This window comes from Ochotona princeps, chromosome 18, assembly GCF_030435755.1.
Source record: "Ochotona princeps isolate mOchPri1 chromosome 18, mOchPri1.hap1, whole genome shotgun sequence".
NCBI lineage: Eukaryota > Metazoa > Chordata > Mammalia > Lagomorpha > Ochotonidae > Ochotona > Ochotona princeps.
Window position 1 is genome coordinate 26,654,240 of NC_080849.1, and position 22,306 is coordinate 26,676,545.

Below are 22,306 nucleotides of genomic sequence, written 5' to 3' on the forward strand. Positions count from 1 at the left end.
TGGTTTTCTGTTTACATGTATTTTCATCAACACTTGGTTTTATTGCCAGCTTTCTCCCTATGTCTAGTGATAATGATGAAGACTTTGATTATGTGTATCATAGTGATCTATTCATTTCAATAACACCTATTAGGAATTTATGATATTCTAGACAGTTTACATTTGGTTTGGGTATCTTGTGGCTGTTTAAAATTGTAGATATTAACAATGAAGCATACCAATTGATCACATTACAGTTGTACTGAGGAGAATTCAAAGTAGCTGTGTACTTCTCACACAGGCTTGGGCTTTCTAGAAGCTCCCTAGCTCACTGGAAGGACACTGCACTCCATGGACACCACTACAGCTGCTGAGAAACCAGTCAGGCACAAGAAAGTTGAGTTTGTCATGTTCACAGAATGCTTTGTGGAAACTGCAAGTGTAAAACTGCTCACCAAGTGCAACAGAGTGATGCAAGACAATCCCAGAGTTTGCTGTGTGAACGTGTGAACCAAAGGTCGATTTCCCCTGAGTGGGATGCCTTAGTAGACCGTGGCTTCAGGCTTGGTGATTTCACAGCGACAGTTGCCTGGGAAGAATTGTGGTTTTAGAGGGTGACTTGAGCAACCACACTCCACCCAATAGCCTTACAAGATCTCAAATTGTGTGACAAAATATTGAGGGCTTTCAAATAAGGGTGTTGATGGATGATATCAAGTACCAAAACAGATTATTTTTTTAATTTACTATTTTTTAATTTATTTATTATTTTTAATTCATTAATTATATTGTATTATGTGACACAGTTTCATAGGTACTTGGATTCTCCCCACCCCTCTCCAAACCCTCCCACCATGGTGGATTCCTCCACCTTGTTGCATAACCACAGTTCAAGTTCAGTTGAGATTCCCCCATTGCAAGCATATACCAAACATAGAGTCCAGCATCTTATTGTCCAGTCAAGTTCAACAGCTTCTTAGGTATACCCTCTCTGGTCTGAAGACAGAGCCAGCAGAGTATCATCCCGATCAATTAAAAGCTCCAACATACCATCAGCAAAAATTTACATCATTATGGAATTAATTGACATAGTAATGAGTAGAATTCTGCATTTATTACATATCAGCATTTACATTGTGGACATAGGAATTGTAACCACTTTTTTTTGCATGTATACCATGCATGGGGGAAAAATTTAGGATACAGCCGTTCTCTTTACTCATCCTTGCAATATGTACCATCTCTGCCCAAAGCATGCTTACTGCTTCTCTATTCTTATCATGATGGAGGCAAGGATTGGCAAAACACATTTGCAGCCATGCAGAAATACTGCAGTGAAGGGCCCGAAGTTTCTGGAGCCATAAAAGAGTTCTGGTTGCCTGTGTGAATCTGAGAAATAGATACTACCAAGGTGACCAAACCCCATGATTGTCACTGTATTGTTGAGCAAACAATATAATTCCTGGTCATGGATTCATTCTGGATCATCCACAGCAGAATTAAAATTAGACTGATAGCCAAAATCTCTATAGCTACAGAGATTTACAAGGCCATAGAATGAGATCATGAATATGACGAAGTTTGCTCAAAAGATGTCATAAGTAAAATCTTAAAGTAAGCTGACAGGCTGGAAAAGAAATATTTGAAAAGCAAACAACAGAGCAATGTGTATTAGTCAGATATTTTGCCCAAAGCGTATTGTGGTTCAATAAGAGATACTTTTCCAACTCTGCATGTCAACATCAGTAAATACATTTCTTAAGTGAGTTCCAATCTGGGAATTTTGGCAAAAAATAAAATAAAATGGCTATTTGCTAATTGCAGATTTGAACAGTCAAGTGTGAAAGCTCAGCAATGTAGCACAATCATAATTGTTTCTGTGAACTATTGGCTGCTGGTGACACCTTCAGTCATTATCCCGAGCATTGATACACTTAGAGAATTTTCCTGGCAACAAACATATCAAAACATCTTTGATGTATTTGCACTGGGAGAGAGAGAGAGAGAGAGAGAGAGAGAGAGAGAGAGAGAGAGAGAGAGAGAATTAAGCTGATAGAGGACTGGTAATACATCTACAGAACTTTTAAAAATCATGTATATATTTCAACAATCTTAAACTTCAGATGCTACAATCTCAAATAATTCCTGCATAAATGTTTAAAATTCTGGCTATCATAGTCTCAAACAAATAGTCATAATGTAGGAAATCAAATGCATAAGAAAATTTGTTTTAGTCATTTTTTTACCTGCTACTCACTCACCTGGTCTTTAGGCTCTTTATCTTCTTCACTTGAAGAAATCGAAGATGATTTGTCATGACTATTGTTGCATATAATTTTATGATATTTCTTCTTCAAGACACAAAGAAATAGTGAAAGTGAGTGACTGCTTTTAATTCATGCTTATGAGATATGAAGACTTCTCCAACAAAACTCTTTACTTGAAATACTCTTGAACAAAGCTGAATTAAATAACTACAAATTAAATATAGCTCTTAATGCTTCAGAAGATTAGCATTGTGATATAATCTAATTTCTATTATCCTGCCTTTTTATTAGCATTTAAATTTTTATAAACATTTGCTGGCTCAAAACGGATATTATGTTCTTGTTAATGTTATCTGTCTAATGCATTCCCTCTTATTCATAATAATGGCTAATATTGTTTAAGTATTTGAAAGTTCTTCATAATTTTTATACACCAAATTAAAGGCTTTCGAAAACTGAGATCAATCAGTTCCACGTTGTACTATAGAAACACATAAATATGCTCACATGTCAGTGCTTAAAGAAACCAAGTAGTTATTCATTTTAAGCTCTATCCCGAGCTTACCTAAATGTGGAAAATAATATTAACAAAAATCTCGATGTTGACCATCATTCCAACATATAGCTAGTTATATACCTGATTTCACTGCCTTACTTATAGATGATGTTAATGTGGGTGATCACACCTTCATTGAAGATGGTTAGGGTGCCAAATAGGAAACAAGTCAGATTCACCTTCTCTTTGTGTGCTAGAATCTGAAGCCAAGAATCATATATTTTCTGAATTCTGTGTAAATTTCATACTGTCTGTTTGTAAAGAATCCCTACAAACAAAAAAAGAAAAAGATCAATGAAAGAAATGACCAAAGTCTAAAAACTCCTCAGAGGAGGAAACTTGAATTATAAATAACCTATAAAAACCTACTTAACCCTGTTAGGAATCAGGTAATGAAAATTAAAACAGCAATAAGATGTCATTTCACACTCATCAGAATTAGGGAGAAAGCTAGCAATAAAACCAAGTTGATGAAAATACATGTAAACAGAAAACCATGTGCAGCTTCCTATTATTTTGTAAATGTGACAGTTCACACAGCAAAGCACCTGTGGGCCTAGCACGGTAGCCTGGCAGCTAAAATGCTTGCCTTGCACTCAAAGTATTTCCAATTGTAGTGTGTATTTGTCATAAGTGATTACATATGCAAAGACTATCTCCTGATATGATGACGTTCATAGGCACTAGGGATTGGAACTGCAGTTTATCTTTTTGTAGGACACAATTTAAGCACATAACATTACAAAACCATACTATCCATTCAATTGATTCAATTGAGCATTCTTTGGGACCCAGACTTTGACACACAATAAATGCTCAATAAATTGATGATGAATATCATTATTCACATTAACCCAAGATTTCCATTCCTTAGAAACTTAAATTTGGCCATGATTTAGCTCCTGAATCTTTAACTGTCAAGAAATACCCAACATGTACCATCAAGCAAAAAGTAACATACTTTTATGATTCAATACCATTTACATAAGTTTACTTATTCAAATTCAACAGAAAAATTTCGGACCCGATTATGTTCCTAGTGACACTAAGACTTGTAGATGAACAATTTATAAATGGTTGCACATCATATTTGCCATTATGAGTGTCAATTCCTACACAGGTAATAAATAATAAAAACGTTGTGTATAGACCTTTATCTAATTAAGCAATTTGGGGATAAGAGAAATCAAGAATTAAAATACATGCACATATTTGGAAGTATTCTCTAGCGATGTCAGAAAATTTACCACTACAGATAATTGGATCTTTAAGAAATTCGGGCCCAGCGGCGTGCCGTAGCGGCTTAAAGTCCTTGCCTTGAAAGCCCCGGGATCCCATATAGGCGCCGGTTCTAATCCCGGCAGCTCCACTTCCCATCCAGCTCCCTGCTTGTGGCCTGGGAAAGCAGTTGAGGACGGCCCAATGCATTGGGACCCAGCACCCGCGTGGGAGACCCGGAAAGAGGTTCCAGGTTCCCGGCTTCGGATTGGCGCGTACCGGCCCGTTGCGGCTCACTTGGGGAGTGAATCATCGGACGGAAGATCTTCCTCTCTGTCTCTCCTCCTGTGTGTATATGTGGCTGTAATAAAATGAATAAATCTTAAAAAAAAAAAAAAAGAAATACGTCCTTGCATATTCTCTTGAGAAGTATAACAAGTTGAACTTTATGACTTCCTTGAAGCTGTATATTCATTCAATTTCATTCTGTTAATTATCTGTCTTAATTTTATTCCCCCTCCTCCAAAAAGTGATGTGACTTCAAATGAAATGCAACAGCATTGTGCATGCAAGTTCTTGGTAGTTTTCACGTCCTGCAAGTGAGCAAAGTTAAAAGAAAGAGAGAAGTCTACAAAATGCCTGCTGTTACGTAGCTAGGACTTTGGCTTCAAGTCAATATGCAGTGACACAAAAATGATACTCATCTTATTTGTGACTCTAATATTTAAGGTGACTAAGACTTCACATGATCACTGAAAAGTGTTTTGGCATAAGTATTTTAGGCTTGAAATTCGTTATTTTTTTTTCAGTAAAAGAGCATGAGATTCCTCTCATTAATAGCATCTTCTTTATTTGTTTTGAAAATTTATTTATTTTTATTGGAAAGTCAGACATATACAGAGGAGGAGAGACAGAGACAAAGATCTTCCGTCCCAGGATTCACTCCTCAAGTGACCACAACGGCCAGAGCTGCGCTGATTTGAAGCCAGGAGCCAGGAACTTCCTCCAGGTCTCCCACGCAGGTGCAGGGTCCCAAGTGATCTGGACCATCCTCATCAGGCCACAAGCAGGGAGCTGGATGGGAAGCAGGGCTGCTGGGATTAGAATCAGCGCCCACATGGGATCTAGGTGCGTTCAAAACAAGAACTTTAGCTACTAGGTTACCGTGCTGGGTCCCATAGCATCTTCTTTGAAAGACCAATAGGAAGTGAAGATAGTAGATGTTTAAGATATGGAGTTTTCAAAACGAGACATAAAAGACAGCAAAGCTGATTTCATAGTAAATGAAATTTCAGTAAGCTATTTAAGGTCAAATAAGCAGAATCCACTGAGTTGATAGAGAAAATGGCAAGAAAAATTAAAAACAGAAAGCTGCTCCTTTGTTAGCATTGTTCTGAATTTGTCTTACCCACATTGCACACAGATTTCCCTTTTTTTGATAGATGTGTAAAAAATAGGAAAAATGAGAATCCTTTTATTTGAGAGTAGGGACACATACTGCAACATGTTAACTTCCTGGTATACTAGTCTCCATTTTACATCTCATCTATGAGAATATACATATTATATGTGTGTATATAGATGTACTATATGCACAGATGTGGTTATATGTATATATGTGTAAATGCCAATATAGATATAGATATATAAATATATCTTGACTAGAAGATACCAGACTTTCTATCATTGCTTATACCTACAAGGCCACGATGCACTTAAATAGCAGAATGCTGAACTTGTGACGATTGCCGAAGGACTCTACCTTGTAATAATATTGGGGATAACAGTTGTGGAGGGAATGTGGAAGAGGGTTGGAGACATAGAGGAGGGGAGTCCCATCCTTAGGAAAGTATAACATGAAAAATAGTACTAATGAAAAATTTTTCACTTAAGAAAAAGAGAAATAAATTTCCTGTTTTCCTTTACCATCTATATGTCAGTAGGTTTAATTGGTAGATCAATATAGAAGGTTATTTTCTGTGTTTGAGATGGAATTACTACACAACCATTCTCAGAGGCACGATTATTGGCTCAATTGTGTAAGAATAGTCATGCTGATGGGCCCAGCGGCGTGGCCTAGCGGCTAAAGTCCTCACCTTGAATGCGCCACAATCCCATATGGACGCTGGTTCTAGTCCCGGCAGCTCCACTTCCCATCCAGCTCCCTGATAGTTGCCTGGGAAAGCAGTTGAGGACGGCCCAAAGCTTTGGGACTCTGCACCTGTGTGGGAGGCCTGGAAGAGCTCCTGGCTCCTGGCTTCGGATTGGCACAGCACCAGCCATTGTGCTCACTTGGGAAGTGAATCATCAGATGGAAGATACTCCTCCCTGTCTCTCCTCCTCTGTATATCTAACTTTGTAAGGAAAATAAAAAATAAATCTTAAAAAAAGAAAGAATAGTCATGCCGAGAGTAAAATAATTGTGTCATGAAGGTGATCATCCCATCCCCTATTGGAAGAGGTGTTGAGTCATGACGTTTTGTCTGATCTAAGTCATTTCCTGAGGATTTCTGAACTCAATGATCATGTGCGTGATCTTTCAGATTTTATATCCACGGACTGAGAAATAGAGTGGACTTCTGCTACCCTCAAGTTTAGTCAGCTGGTAATGGGTTTAGCTTGCATTTGCTTCCTAGAAATTGTTCAATATATGAATAACCTCAACCCCAGAAATATTTAATTTGGTGACCTTGCTCATATTTTATCAGATAATTCTTTGAATGGTTCATCACACCAAATAAGGTAAGTATTGGGGAAATTGTGTTAGTAATTGAGTGTGTCATAGTCTGTGTTTTCCCTTCTACAAAGTAAAGAGATTTAAATGATACTATTTCGAAATCAGTAGCACAGATATATTCATTAATAAGACTCATACTTATTCCAATTATTTAATAAGTACTAGGCATTTGGCATTTATACCAATTGTTCTTCATTGGAATAAATGATATGGAATCTTTGAAGTGTTGTTCTTCATAAGATGGAAACAGTAAAATCAGCATGGCTACAACCATTAGTGTACTATAGTTTTCCAATAATTTGTCTTTTAATCCATAGCACTCAATTCATTTCATGCCTAGTGCTTACTTCGATGATAGTACAAATCTAACAGACTGTTGCTTTTATACCAGATGACATTGCATATATGAATTGAAAATAAGTGAGTTTTATACTCTCTAAAAGATGTAAAACCCTTCACATCCTAGTGTTGCTGAATCTAAATACATAACGACCTTTGGGATTCAGAAACAATCCATTAAGAGTTTTCAGAAATTATAAGATTTGTCTAGATTTTTGTAATTCATTTGCATGTTTTAAAATGCAGAAAAATATACTTATTGTTTTATTATTTCCTGTTACCAAAATACTCCTTTATAGCCCTACAATAGAAGAATCTTTCATGTTTGTTATTATCGTCACTCCTTATGGTTTCCAAATATGTAACCCCGTCTTGCTGAAAATATTAAAACACAGAAAAGCACCAGGAAACTTCATTGGAAAGTATTTGATACAATCGTATACTCTAGCACCATTAAGGATATTAAAGAACATACATGCCAAAAATCCCCAGCTCAGAGATGTGTTGCTTTCAAACATGTATCTTGAAACATAAATAACAGATTTTTTATGATTTATGTAAACTTGTCAATATATGTTTCATTGAGAAAAATGATTCATTTTTAGCAGACAAGTTAAAAAAAAAACAGGCTGAACATCCCTAATCCAAAATCTGAAATCTGAAATAGCCCTAGCCTGAGTCTTTGCCTGATGTGATGCTGTAATGAAAGATTCCAACCTTGAAACTGCTCCTCATGCATAAGATTATTAAAAATATCATTAGATTGCTTTCAGATTATGTATATAAACTATTTAGGAGACATAAATGAAATTTACCTAAAACTTGAGGTCTATGCTCAATATATCTCTAATTATGAATAGGCAACTATTATAAAACATGAAAGAAATATAATGCCTGCTGCACATTTGGTTCAAATCATAGCATGTGAGGTGTGTTCGAGCTGTTCTTACAGCATCAGTGACAAGCCAGAACAACTGATTCCATTGTATTTCACTCCTATGCACTCCATCCTGAGTCCCAGATTTGTTGACATCATGCTTTAGTAATTATTATTTCCATGTCCTGCCCTTCCACTCAACTTGATATAGTGAGATTCTTTTGAATCAGTCAATTCTCTATGTTGATTACTTTAAATTTCTCTGAATTATAATACTCCTCTTTGTTTTACGTCCTACACTAATATTTTCAGACTATGGAAACTCATCCATATCTCCACAGAAACGATACACTGAAACTCAACTGTAAAGAAAATAGTGATAACTAGATCAACCCAATCCCTGATTTGACCGGTTGTATAAAAATCTTGGATGATATGTTGTAGACTGCTAATTGTAAGAAAATTCTTTTTCCATGGGAGCTGAATGCTTGGCTGTTAGTTGCCAGATATATGATAATACTGTTAGAGATATTTTAGTATTCTGGAAATAGTTTCATATCACCTGACAATAAACAGAAAAGTTGGCAATGATTAAGAGTACAAACCCTGGGCCCGGCTCAGCAGCCTAGTGGCTGAAGTCCTCAACTTGCAAGCTCTAGGATTCCATATGGGTGCCGGTTCCTGCCCCGGATGCTCTACTTCCCTGCCAGCTCTCTGCTTGTGACCTGGGAAAGCAGTAGAGTACAACACAAAGCTTTGGGACTCTACACCTGCGTGGGAGACCCAGAATTTCCTGGCTCCTGGCTTTGGCTCTGCTCAGCTCGGCAGTTGCAGCCACTTGTGGAGTGAACCAGCAGTTGGAAATCATTCTATCTCTCCTCCTCTCTGTAAATCTGACTTTCCAATAAAATAAAATCTTAAAAAAAAGTACAAGTGATTTTCTGTTGTTTTAGGCTACCAACATGTAGAAGCACATTGCAGCAACCAAATAAAATTATTGTAAAAAGTGGATTTGGTGTGGTGGAATTCCCACTTGGGCAAAAGAGATGAGTTGGCATGATAGCTTTTCTATTTAAGTCACTTGACCGAGCGAGTGACTTAACCAATTAGCTTCTTCCTCTATAAGACTAATGTTGTTATATATTCTTTAAAACTTTCTATGAAGCTTGGAGATAAATGTAAAATGCATAATACAGCAATGCATTCTCAACAAATTATGATTATTTAACTATCCGTACCATCAAACTATTATAAACTTATGTATTGATTAAGATTAGAGTTGTAATGTTTCAACTCACTTTTATTTACACTATATGTAATATATATATTGTTCAGAGAGCCAATAAACAGCTTTTTATTGATGCAGTTTTTTTAAAATGTACATTTTTTTAAAACGTACAGTGTCCTGCACAGTAACCTACTGGCTCCTGCTTTGCAAGCACTGGGATCCCATTAGGGTGCCAGTTCATGTTCAGGTTGCTCTGCTTCCCATCCAGCTCCCTGCTTGTAAACTGGAAAATCAGTTGCGGAGGACTCAAAGCCTTCCCTGCACCTGCACAGGGAACCCGGAGGAAGCTCCTGGCTTCAGATCAGCTCAGCTCTTGCCATGACAGCCACTTGGGGAATGAACCAGAGGATGGAAGAGCCTTCTCTGTCTCCCCTTCTCTCTGTAAATATGACTTTCCAGGTAAATAAATAAATAAATATAAAAAATAAAGTACAGACGTGATAAGCAAATAATTAGCCCATTTGCTTTCCTCATATTAAAAAAATGAGGAAAAAAAGAATTTATTTATCAGTATTCACTTAGTTGAAATCCACAGAAGTATGTAGCCCTGTGGGGATAGGACAGAGTTTTAATTCACTCTTGACCAGAAAATATAGAACACAAAAGCTACCTTTTGGATATTTCAGGGACGCATCCATCCTCACAGATTTTTTTATTAATTACATTGCATTATGTGACACAGTTTCATAGGCTCTGGGATTCCTCCAACCCCTCCCCATACCCTCCCCATACCCTCCCCCCACGGTGGATTCCTCTACCTTGTTGCTGCATTACATTTCAAATCCAGTCAAGATTCTTTTATTGTAAGAGTATACCAAGCACAGAGTCCAGCATCTTATTGTCCAGGTAAATTCAACAGTTTCTTTGGGAGACCATCTCTGGTCTGAAGGCAGAGCTGGTAGAATATCATCCCGATCAATTTAAAGCCCCAACATAACATCAACGACAGTTTACAACATTACTGAATTAATTGACATGGTATTGAGTAACCAATATGTTAAAAAAATGCAAGTTTTTAACCACATCCTGTGACTAATTCATTGACATTTCAATTTTAGTTTATGTACAACCTGCTTCTATATACCTTAAAATGGCTATAGGGTACTATTCAGCTTTCTCGTGTCTATTTTCATTTTTAGATTTAGCAGTTTATAGTGTTGAAGCATAATTTTGCTGAACTTGGCAGATTTTAGGATTGTCTAAATTGGGTTATGACTCTAACAAGGCATATGTCAACAATTGAGGTGCAGAACAGTTTTAGGAGTGATGTGCAAAGAAATCTCCAATACCTTAGTGAGGAGTAACTAATCTTTGTGTCCTACCTAATAAGGTATGTGTGAGTCCATGCTGCCCATTTCCTGTCTGGTTCTAAGTTTTCCTTGTTGTTTTCTGCCTGTCTATTCTAATGTGTGTGTGTGTGTGTGTGTGTGTGTGTGTGTGTGTGTGTGTGTGTGTGTGTGTGTTTGGGGTAGGGGGCTCCGGAGCGACCCTGATGATCATTGCATGAGAGAGTGGGGTTCCAAAGTTGGAACTAAGTAAGGACCAGAGAACCTCCTCTCCCTTGTTCCGAAGGAAGTTTACTGTTCTGTTTCTGCGGACCGACCGCTCAGGGTTCCTGGTTGTTGTTCCGATGACCTTGAATCCTGCGCATCCTCACAGATTGTTTCAGAAATCAAGCAGCAAGTAAAATTATTCAGTGAAGCATCAAGGTCTATCTCTGGCAAATCAAATATGTATTAATCATTTGAGGGAAATTGAGGACTAGTTAGTACAGCCAACATACTAATTCTTTTCCCTCTTCTCACAAAATAGACGTGGTCGATTATTGTACTATTGTGATAGATCACTTGTGACCTACTCAGGATAGTTATTGTTGATTAACTTATTTATCTTTATACCATATCTCTTTCAAATAAAATTACAGGATTTTCATACTGTAATACTTCTGCAGAGCAATGCTGCCATAAAACAGCATGCTAACAAGCATGGTGTGATGAATGGACTAAAATACACTTTTGTGGCTTCCACTTTGTCTGCCAGCACATCTCAACATTCGCACACCTGAGACACAATTATAACTCTCCATGGAGCCTGATAAGTTGACCTAAGTGCAGTAATCCTTATCATGTGCAGATTTGTTGTTTAAACCAGAGTGAGAGCTATTTAGCATCACAACAAATAATTTTAAAATGCCCCACTGTATTTGAATGCACAGACAAGCCTCAATAAAACCAATGGTATAAAGTGGGCACAGTATTAGACAAGAGAGAACCATGAAATGTCAAGATATAAATGAAAAAACTTGAGTGTCATTACTTTAGAGAGATTTTAGATTTGAAGATTTCCCAGCCCGTGTCAAAATCAACTTAATAAATTTCCCTTCTTAGAGTCAATCCATATGTCCTGGAAACTTGACTCTGAAAATAGGAAATACTTGGGCCAAATCCTCTTACAAAGTGCTTAATTTTACCATGGATTTATTAATCAATAGGTCAAGGTCCAAGACCTGTGTACACAGTGATATTAAAGTCTGTCACTCACACTTTGCCAGCAGGAGTGCCATTCTTCCCACGTGTATGGACCACAATCTAAATTCATATCACATTTCCAGTTTATCTTAAAATGTGCATGGGCTTTGCAAATTCCTTTGCTTTGGGAATGTTATAGGTAATTTTTAGTAGGAAGAAAATAGAGCCACAAGACTTTTTTTTTGAGTGGGGGAGGAATAAGCAGCAAAAAGAAGGAAGATTCTTGGTCAAGATATCATTCTCTGAGTCTAATGGAATCTCAAGAAATACTTGAACAAGTTGTTGACAGATACTGACAAACAACTAAGTTGTATACATACTTTGTTGACTTTCTTATAATCCAAGGGAGCTAAGGGTTTGAAAAAACCTTGACAAAAAATATTATGATCTGAAATCTTTCCTTTCTGGGCAAGAGGAAAGCACTAAATGGAGTTTATTTTTCCCATCTGAAGCAATTTAAATATAGATAAAATGTAGGAAACAATATATTCCAGGAATGGCAGTGATCACTGAGATTTGAAAGCCACATTACATACATTCTAATTGATTGCCTTTAGAGCTTGCTAAGGTATGACATAAGGCCTGAGAACCCAAGAAAATCTCAGAAAGCTTCCTAAATTGATGACATGGAGCATGATTCGAGAGTAGGCAGGAAGTTAAGGATGGCAGGGTAGAACATCTCAGAGAAGAGCTGAGCCTGCAAATATGCAAATTCATTTGGAATATTACTCTGAGTACTGATCAAAAAGTGAATGTGCGAAAGTGATGTAAAGCTGGGAGACAATTCCCTGCTAGAATTAAGAAGAGCAATTTGTAGACCTGATACGGAGCCAATAAATGCTTGCATTTGTAGTAGTTAGCCTGAGATTTTTCATAATTCTCTTGGGTATTGGGTTGTAGAGAAAAAAACAACCTTAGGGCCCAGCAAGATGACTCTGGCCAAACACTCACCTTGAAAATACCAGGGTCCTAAACGGGCACCAGTTCATGTCCTTGCTGCTCCAGTTTTTATCCAGCTGCCTGTTTATAACCTGGGTAAGCAGCTGAGGATGGCCCAAATTCTTGAGATTCAACCCATGTGAGAGACCCCAAAAAAGCTCCTGACTCCTAGTTTTGGATTGGCTCAATTCTGGCCATTGAGGCCATTTGGGGAGTAAACCAGAAGAAGGAAGAGCTTTCTGTCTCTTCTTCTCTCCATAAATCTGAATTGCCTTTCCAATAAAAATAACAAATCTTTAAACACTCAATCCTAGACCTTAAAAGAATGATCTGAAAACATAAAAAAGTTTCCAAAAAGTCAGCCATGCTTCATGACAACTACAAAAATATCCAACATTAACAAGTGAAATCTACAAGGACTGGTGTATTATTAAAATTACTAAGCATGTAAAGAAGCAAGAAAATAAAATTCACAATGAGGAGAAAAATCAATCAGAGGATACTGATCCAGAAATTACACAGATGATAGAATTAATAGAGTTGACACTGAGACAGTTAAAGTTCAACAATCAGAATGAAAGATTGAACATGCTAAATACATTTTTTCTAATTATAGGAAGTTGAAATTACTCCCATTATACCCTCTTAATAAAAAAGGTTAAAGGAGTATTCTTGCATAGAAAAGAAGTCTAGATGTTCACAAAGAATGAAAGAACAGTACAGATATTTGTTATTTGAATAAATAAATTATGACATATCTTTAAAAACACTTGAATGTTTAAAATGAAAATAATTATAATTTATTGTAATGTTTATGACATAAAACCAAAAATGGGTTAAAAATCTGTAGGTAAAATGAAGATTAAACAATTGAAACACAAGAAATCTCCTAGGATACACTGAATTCTGAACAGCAGTTTATTTTCCATAAACTTAAAAACACTCTTTGGAACATTCAGAAAGTTATAAACAGTTATCTTTGAGTTGGATGTTGTCATAATGTGCTTCCACACATTTCTGAGCTAACATGTACCTCTGCAAATTCAGGTTATTCTGGATTCTGGGTCCACAAGAACCACCACCCCCAACCCACAACTTCCAAAATTATATTACAATATTTACTGCCTGGTATTGTAAATCATATGATATATGACAGATGGAGACTCTCAAAATCATTACCTTTTCTATAACTTTCTGTAATTCCTTTGATATAGTGTGAAAAAGCAAATACTCATTAAAATTAGTTAATACTGTATTTTAATTTCTACTTTGAAAAAAGCAGCTACAATGATTCCACAAAATCTCAGTTGTATAGTTGATTTCTAAAACTTAACAAAGTACTTTATTTCAGAAGCAAATTAAATCACTGTAGCTCACATTCAATTTCATTTCCAAGGAAATCCAAAGTGCCAAAGGTTGGTCAATTTCAGAAATTCACAGTATTTAACAAAGCATGTGGAAATACAACAAGCTTGAATTTATACATTATAAATATATACACATATATACATGTGCATGACTACATGTATATGTATACATAAGAATATGCACATGTGTGCATAACCATATATGTGTTCATGTATACATATATGTGTGTGTTTAATTTCAAAGACAGAAACAAAGCAGTAAATGCAAATACATATAAAGATCTGCCTGATGATCCAACGCTCAAGGCCTGAAGCAGCCAAGGATATGACATGCCACTAGGAAGTTGAAAGCAATTTGGCTCTCCTGCACAGGTAATGCGGATGTATCTGTTTAAGTCTTCACCAGCTACATCCCAAGGTTTACCTTAGCTAGAAACTGGAATGGGATTCCAATATGACACGCACTTCAGTGACTTTTCAGAAGCACAAACTCCTTGCAGCCATATCAATGTCCTGAGGACACACCTGGCTCACGAATCTCAGCTCTATTTTTGAATGTTACAGTCATTATTGTTCCAGAAGCATAATGAAGTCATTCCAAGGGCACTTGACCACTTGTTAATTACGAAGAGTTATGACAATTTTGGCCACCAATTAAAATGTTTAACAGCAAATACCTCATTGTACATATACTCATGCATTGAACATGTTGATACAATCAAAGGTCAGCAGACAATCTATTGATCAAACACTTTCTGCAGTGCCCATCATCTGTAAAACATGAGGCGCAACAGAGGATTCATGGATGAAGGTTTCCTTATTATTATTTTTTCTATTACTTATTTAAATGCTGTATTACTAATTATTTCTTTTTACACCTTGAAGGATGAGATAATTTGAAATTGGAAAAGAAGTAGGAAAACAATAAACTAATTCTAACTACTCAGTGCTTTTGTGAGATAATATGACTGGCATTTTGCATGTATTTTTTGCATAGTTCAACCATTTCCATGAAATAGTGGGGCTGAGCTGGAAAAAAAATCTCTTTGTGATTCAGTATGCCAGGGCTGGAGAGAATTTTCTGTAGAGTTCAGCTTGCATTTTTATGTTTATTTTCACCTCTCTGGGGGAGAAAAAAAAGTGCTTTCTCTGCTCAGTTAAGCCCATTTGCAAGATTCTGAATCATTATGCAGTCTCACATCCAACACTTATCCTTAAGGAAACAAATAGTATTCACATAAGCAATGTTTCCACTTAAAGCCTTGTCTCTACTTAGCCCTTTGAAAACTTGTATGTAGGGAGATAGGGAGTATAGGGCATCAGTAACTACAGACCTGAGAAGTGACTAAAGCAGGTGAGGTCCCCCCTGGGGAACGACGCATCAAATATCCCGTAAGTACTGCTACTGTTTGAAGCCAAAAATTCCCAATGCATGCTATGAAAGCCTTACATGTGTCTGCTGGGCTGGGAGCAGCACAAAGTGCACCTGTTCTTCCCTTTAAGGGCAGGGTCCTTTTATTTTGCCTCATAACTAAATTGATTTAAACTGATTGCTTACTCTGCAGATTGTCAATGCTTCCCATGGAATAATAATAAAAAATAAGCAAGGGTAACAGAAGTCCTGAAATCTGGCTTTGGTATTGTTTTGCAGTAATTTAAAACAAATCATGCAGCTTCTAGGAATATTAATTCTTTGAGCTATCATTACATCTCTGCTTTTTCCTTCCGCTTTTTAGCAATATTGTCAATCAGAAAAAGACCAGCAAAGATCAGTATTTTCAGGTATGAAATATATGTGTGTGTTTATAAACAATCAGATAACATTTAAAAATATAGTCATTGTATTATAATTTAGTCATATGCCTTCTTATTACTTGTAAAGATATAGTGGGGAAATGGCCTTGGATCTTGGTAGACCTTGCATTGAATTACAATATATAAAGAGAACATGGCCTGTTTTGGTGCATGGCCCTGCCAACCCTACTACTGTTATATGAAATTTCTGTAGAACTTAATATTCCTTTTTTAAAGATTTATTCATTTTTATTGGGAAGTCAGATTTACAGAGAAAAGGAGAGACAGAGAGATATTCCACTGCTTCACTCCCCAAGTGGCTACAATAGCCAGAGCTGAACCAATCGGAAGCCAGGAGCCAGGAGGTTCTTTGGGGTTTTCCACGCAGGCACAGCGTTCCAAGGCTTTGGGCTGTCTACTACTGCTTTCCCAAGGCACAGCAGGAAACTGAATGGGAAGTGGAGCAGCCGGGATATGAACCGGCACCAATATGGGTTCCCGGCACATGCAAGACGAGGGCTTTAGCAAATAGGCCCAAACTTAATCTTCTTATCATGGAGATTATTACAAAAATACAGCTGAGAATGTCAATTCATTATGTCCCAAACCAAAACTTAATGTTTTATTAGAAATTCATGTATTCAGCCCAAATACGGTTGAGCTTCAACTGGCAAAAAATGTTAAGTATGAGAAGGTATTGTTTACAGGAGTAGATTTAGTGATAGTCATGCCCACATTCAAGAGAAACAGATTCGGTAGTATAGAGAAAAGAGGGGAGACCAAGATCGATACAAACATGGAGATAACCAGGTACTTCTACGTTTGCCCTGGCAATTTCTTCTTACCGTTCAAATCCCTGTTAAACATCACCTTTCAAACTTTTTTTTTGCATTATCGTTAACAGATGCATATTACATTCTGACACGTGGACTGCACTGTGTGGCAGCCCTTATTTGTCTTCGTCACTGATATATTTTCAGGCTTGGAACAGTATCTGGAAGCTAATAGATACGCAACATTCAACACAAGGAAATTTCAGTGTTGAAGTCTAGTAGGATGATTTCAGACTACTGTGTACAAAGATCTGTGCTTAAATTCTGTACATATACTTAGACATTATGTAGGAAGAAAAATATTTAATTGCACAACTATAGACTTGGTCTAAAAATATAAAATGTGTGAGAGTAAACTTGAAAATCCTCTTTTGGGAAATGAATCTATAAGCAACAAATAGTTTTCCGTAGACTGGATGTGAATACAAGTTTTTAATTTCAGAATAATGAACAATGGAAAGAGCTGCCTTACTACATAGTAAACAAAACAAATTGGGTTTTTTTTATTAAAGTCATAAAGAGACAGAGATAGTGATAGAAACGAGAGAGAGAGAAAGAGAGAATTCTCCCATTTGCATTCTCCATCGTATCCAACAGTGCCCATGATTGAAGTTAGAACTCAACACTAATCTCACATGTGGGAGCACGAAACAGATTCTGCAAGCCCTGCTGTCTTGTATGATCTGTATTTGCAGAAAGCTAAACTCAGCAGCCAGGACCAGATAGCAAGTCCAATCCACAGTCGGATACCAATGCCTTAACTGACATACTTTTTATTCATTGGGCTAAATGTCCACCACTAAAGAGTTTGCAAGTAGGTTTCCCAGACCAGACTCCATGTAAGTTTATTTTACCCTAAAATCCCCCATGTTTTATTACTAAGATTTACTATTAAGATTTTTAAAAATTAAATAAACCCAATTCTTCAGTTTTTGTTGTTGTTGTTGCCTATTGTAGAAAGAACAAGTACCCGACGACTATTTCATGATTGTCTTCAAGTAATTTTTTTCTGGGCATTGTATATAATAATACATAATTTATTTAACCTCTGATAGTTGGCTTTCAGTTTCAAAACCCTCAGAACAGTTTCCCAGTAAAACAAAAGAAAAAAATACTTGGTTTCCTTTCAAAATTGAGATAATAAAACTTTAAATGAAGGATATTTAGAAGTATGAAATATTTCAAAATAATATATAAAGAACTTACAGGAAGAAATATTATAGACTCTGAGAAAATATTATGCAGTACAGGTCAGAGTAGATATTGTTGCCTTTCACTGTTAGCAAATACAAGATCTTGAAAGAGGAGGAGGAATGCTGAGAATAATGTATTACTTCAGGCTGTTTTGGAATACTTTGTGTTAATAATCTGTAATCCCCAGTGAAAGAAAGTTCAGTACAGGGTAGTTCCATCGTGGGCAGCCAAATCTCTGTTACAGGTATATGATCCAAGATCCCACATTTCAAGCAAGGAAAGGAAAATCATTTTTGCTTTGAGAAGGACTATAATAATTAAATTGGCCATTTCCTAGAAGAATTTTACAATATAAAGTCACACATAGACGAATAAGGTTTTAAAATCATTTTGTATGGGGGAAATTTGACAATAATGGAAATATTTAGCTTTAAAGAAGAAAACTTATGTTGTAATGACTATATTTAAATATATGGAAAAGTACTTATGTTTATTCTGGACGTATCTCAGAGCCAGAAGTAGGAAAAGTACATAAATAAAATAGCAAATATAATTTAGCATAAAATAAGTGGGGATATAATTGAGCTCTTCAACAATGAGTTTTCCAACACTAGAACGTTTGATATAAATGAAAGATTAATGCAGTCTTCCAAATCATACTGCTCGAGCTCTAAGTGAGTAACTGATATGTATAAACTCTATGGTTCCTTCTGGACAAAGTTTAGTGAATTGTGATGACAATTTTTCATGCCTAAAATAAATCTTAGGAGCTTGATGACACTTCTGTATTTCTAAACATAAAATAATTTTGGAATACTTACAATTGCACCTAGAATAAGGTTTAAGCGTCTCCATCATTTTTAAGAATGTACCAGTCTTATTTTAACATGTGTACTTCCTCCTTCCTGATTTAACCAACATCATCTGAAATGATGATTCACCATTGCTAAACTTCGGGTTCTGTCATTCGATTATCACAATAGCTTAATATTATTTGCTTGGTCACCTGAACTTGAGCAAATGAGGCTACCTTGTGAAACAATGGCTTTCTCATTTATAAATGATGTGGTTAGTTTCCAGTAGCAGTTTCCCCAGGATGACACTGCTAACTCTCAAAGGCTAAAGAAAATCACCATGATACTTTCAGAATTCTGTTCTGGAATTCCTCTTACAGACAATTTAAGAAAAACACAAGCATGTAAGTCTCATTAGATTATAATCACACCTTTTTTTTTTAACCAAAAGCACATTATCCAGCTTGATCACTCATCTTATTCAATAAACTTGGCTCTGAATGACTCTTAGTTGTTTCTAAAAAGTGGATCTATCTGTAAGAGATGAAGGCTTGATATTATTGAAGCAAAAGCAAAATAAAACAAAAAAGCCTATGATAAGCTTTGAAGAAAATTCCAAAAGCAAAGTTCAGTGTTCTGAGCTATCACATCATTATTAAAATATAATAACAACAGGTGGAGGTGAAGGTTTAAATGTTACAATTCACAGTGACACTACATTATTGTTAATGGTAGGATACTAAGCAGTGGGGCCGGTGTGCTATAGTGGGTAGAGTTAACATCTGCAAGCACCTGCATTCCATGCACGCACTGGTTCACATCCCCACTGCTCTATTTGTAATACAGCTTCCTGCTACTGCACCTGGAAAAGCCGCAGCAGATGGACCAAGGGATTGAACATCTTCCTCCCACATGGGAAACCACATGGAGACATAAACTCCTGGTTATGGCCTGACTCAGCCCCTGGTTTAATGTTCTTGCAGAAATTTGGGAGGTGAATTGGTGGGTAGAAGAGATCCCACTCTCTTTCATTTCTCTCTCTCCACGCTGTCTTGTCTAACAAACAAAATAATAAATCCTGAAAGTATTAAGTAATAATTCCAAGGAGTGTGAGACAATGATAGGACGGATCTCGAGGGAAGAAGTGACTTAGCAGTTTATGCTGATATAACCAAGAATCTTAAAACGTAAAATTCTCTGTAAATACTAAAGGTTGGATAGATTATTAGTATCCTTCATTATCTCAATTTTTAAAAAGTAAATTTTGCTTCATCAAAGGCAGTTGATGGCACAATGTCTTGATATCTTTATATCACTATAACAAAATAACTTAGGCCAAGGAATTCATGAGCAACATGAATTTACAGAGAACTAAGCGTCCAAGAACAAACTAGAAGCAGATTCATTATCTAGCGAGCCCTTGGTTTTTTCTGCTGCAAATATGTCCTTTTCTCACTGTAGTCTCACATCCATAGGGGCAGAAAATCTCACCCAAGCCTCTTTTAGAAGTTTGTTAACCCTGCTCACAAGACAGCAGTCCTTATGCATGGAGATATCTCCCACAGGCAACAGTTTGTAGTATTGGAGATGAGATTTCAACACCAATGTTAGAGAGGCTTGAGAATTTGGACAATAGCAGCTAGTTAGTCCTCATTTAAAAAGCAATAAAATTTTGAGACAGTAGGCAAAAGAAGATCCAGAACATATCAAAACCAAGGGATGTAGTGAGAGCAGGCTGAAGCGCACATACAAACCAAGTGATCCTCTTTCTCTGACTCCCTGGAGACAAGTTCAGTTTCCTGATCTGTCAGGGTTAGTGTTTTCCAAAAGAGTTAAAATGTATTTTCTCCACAATCATCACCACTAAGTCTTCCAACAGACAAAGACATTAAGAAACAGAGGTGCAGAAAGAGTAGGCGGAAGGTCAGTGCTCTGGCATGGTATGTAGAACTACAACCTGCAGTACACACACTCCTTAGGCAACCATTTGAGTTCCAACTGTTTTACCTCAAACTCAGCTCTCTGCTAATGGGCTGGAAAACTAGGAGGAGTTAGCCCATGGGCTGGAGCCCCTGAACCAATGTGAAAGTCTCAGAAGCAGCTCCTGGCTCCTGGCTTCTGGCTTCCATCTGTCTGAGCACTGGATGTTACAGCCATTTCGAGAGTGAAAACACAAGTGGAATATCCCTCTCAGTTTGTCTGTCTCTCTGTAATTGTGCCTTTCAAATCAATGTATAAATAAATGGATGAAAATTTGATCTTCATGTTTTAGAGGCAAAGTAGATGCATGGGGTCAAGTTGGAGCTTCCTGTTTGTCTACCTTGAATAGCTGCCTTGTCCTCAATCGATGCTCCTCTACCCAATCGTCCAGGCATATTTTGGGTTTTAGCCCAAGTTTCCTTTCTTTTTCTTTTTTGCTCCATACATGTGATGAAATAAAGCTTTGCATTATGGTTTTTATAACATATGAGAAGAGTGACTGTTCAATGACCACAGATTATCAGGACAGTTTAAATTATTGAGACAGGTTCACAAAAAGAAACTGAAGATGATTAAAATGACCTTCTGTTAGACGTGTAATTGGCATGCTGTCTACTTGCTGTATTGCTCAAACAAAGCAAGAATGGAGGATATCTACAAACTTGCATTTCACAGGCAGACACACACACAGGCATACCCCCAGACGTATTTGTTTTATTGGCATCTCATGTGCATTGGATTTTGTCTTCTAGAACACTAATGACTTAAATCCATTCTCTCAAAATTATGTAATCATCCTTCATTATAATTTAAGCATCTGAAAATGTTTAAGATTTTAATAATTTGAAAATAAATCACACACACACACTCACACACACACACTCACACAATTGAGAGTTGGATTTGCTTCCAGCATCTATGTTCAGCAACTGAGATTTGACAAGTACTTGAAAAGCAAATCAGAAGTTGATCTACACTACTATGTACTTTGAAATAATTCAGCCTAGCATTCTGGTATTTATTTCCTTTGGACTCTTTTTTTTTTAAAAAAAAAAAAAAAAGATTTATTATTATTGGAAAGCTGGATATACAGAGAGGAGGAGAGACAGAGAGGAAGATCTTCCATCTGATATTTCACTCCCCAAGTGAGCCGCAACGGGCCGGTGCGCGCCGATCTGAAACTGGGAACCAGCAACCTCTTCCAGGTCTCCCATGCGGGTGCAGGGTCCCAAAGCTTTGGGCCATCCTCGACTGCTTTCCCAGGCCATAAGCAGGGAGCTGGATGGGAAGTGGAGCTGCCGGGATTAGAAACGGTGCCCATATGGGATCCCGGGGCTTTCAAGGCGAGGACTTTAGCCGCTAGGCCACACCGCCGGGCCCTCCTTTGGACTCTTTACCAAATTCTTAATCTATAGAAAACATGTCAAAAATGAGTCAATAACATATCTTGTCATTGAAGCAGGAGATTCAACAACAAATACTGCCCAACTGTCATTGTTTAAGCTACAGTTTACTTATGAGCAATTGAGTCTCATTATTTCAGCCAAATTATGTTTCACTGCAGTGAGAAGCCAACAACAAAAAAACTAATTTAAACCATTTTTTTCTCTATATTT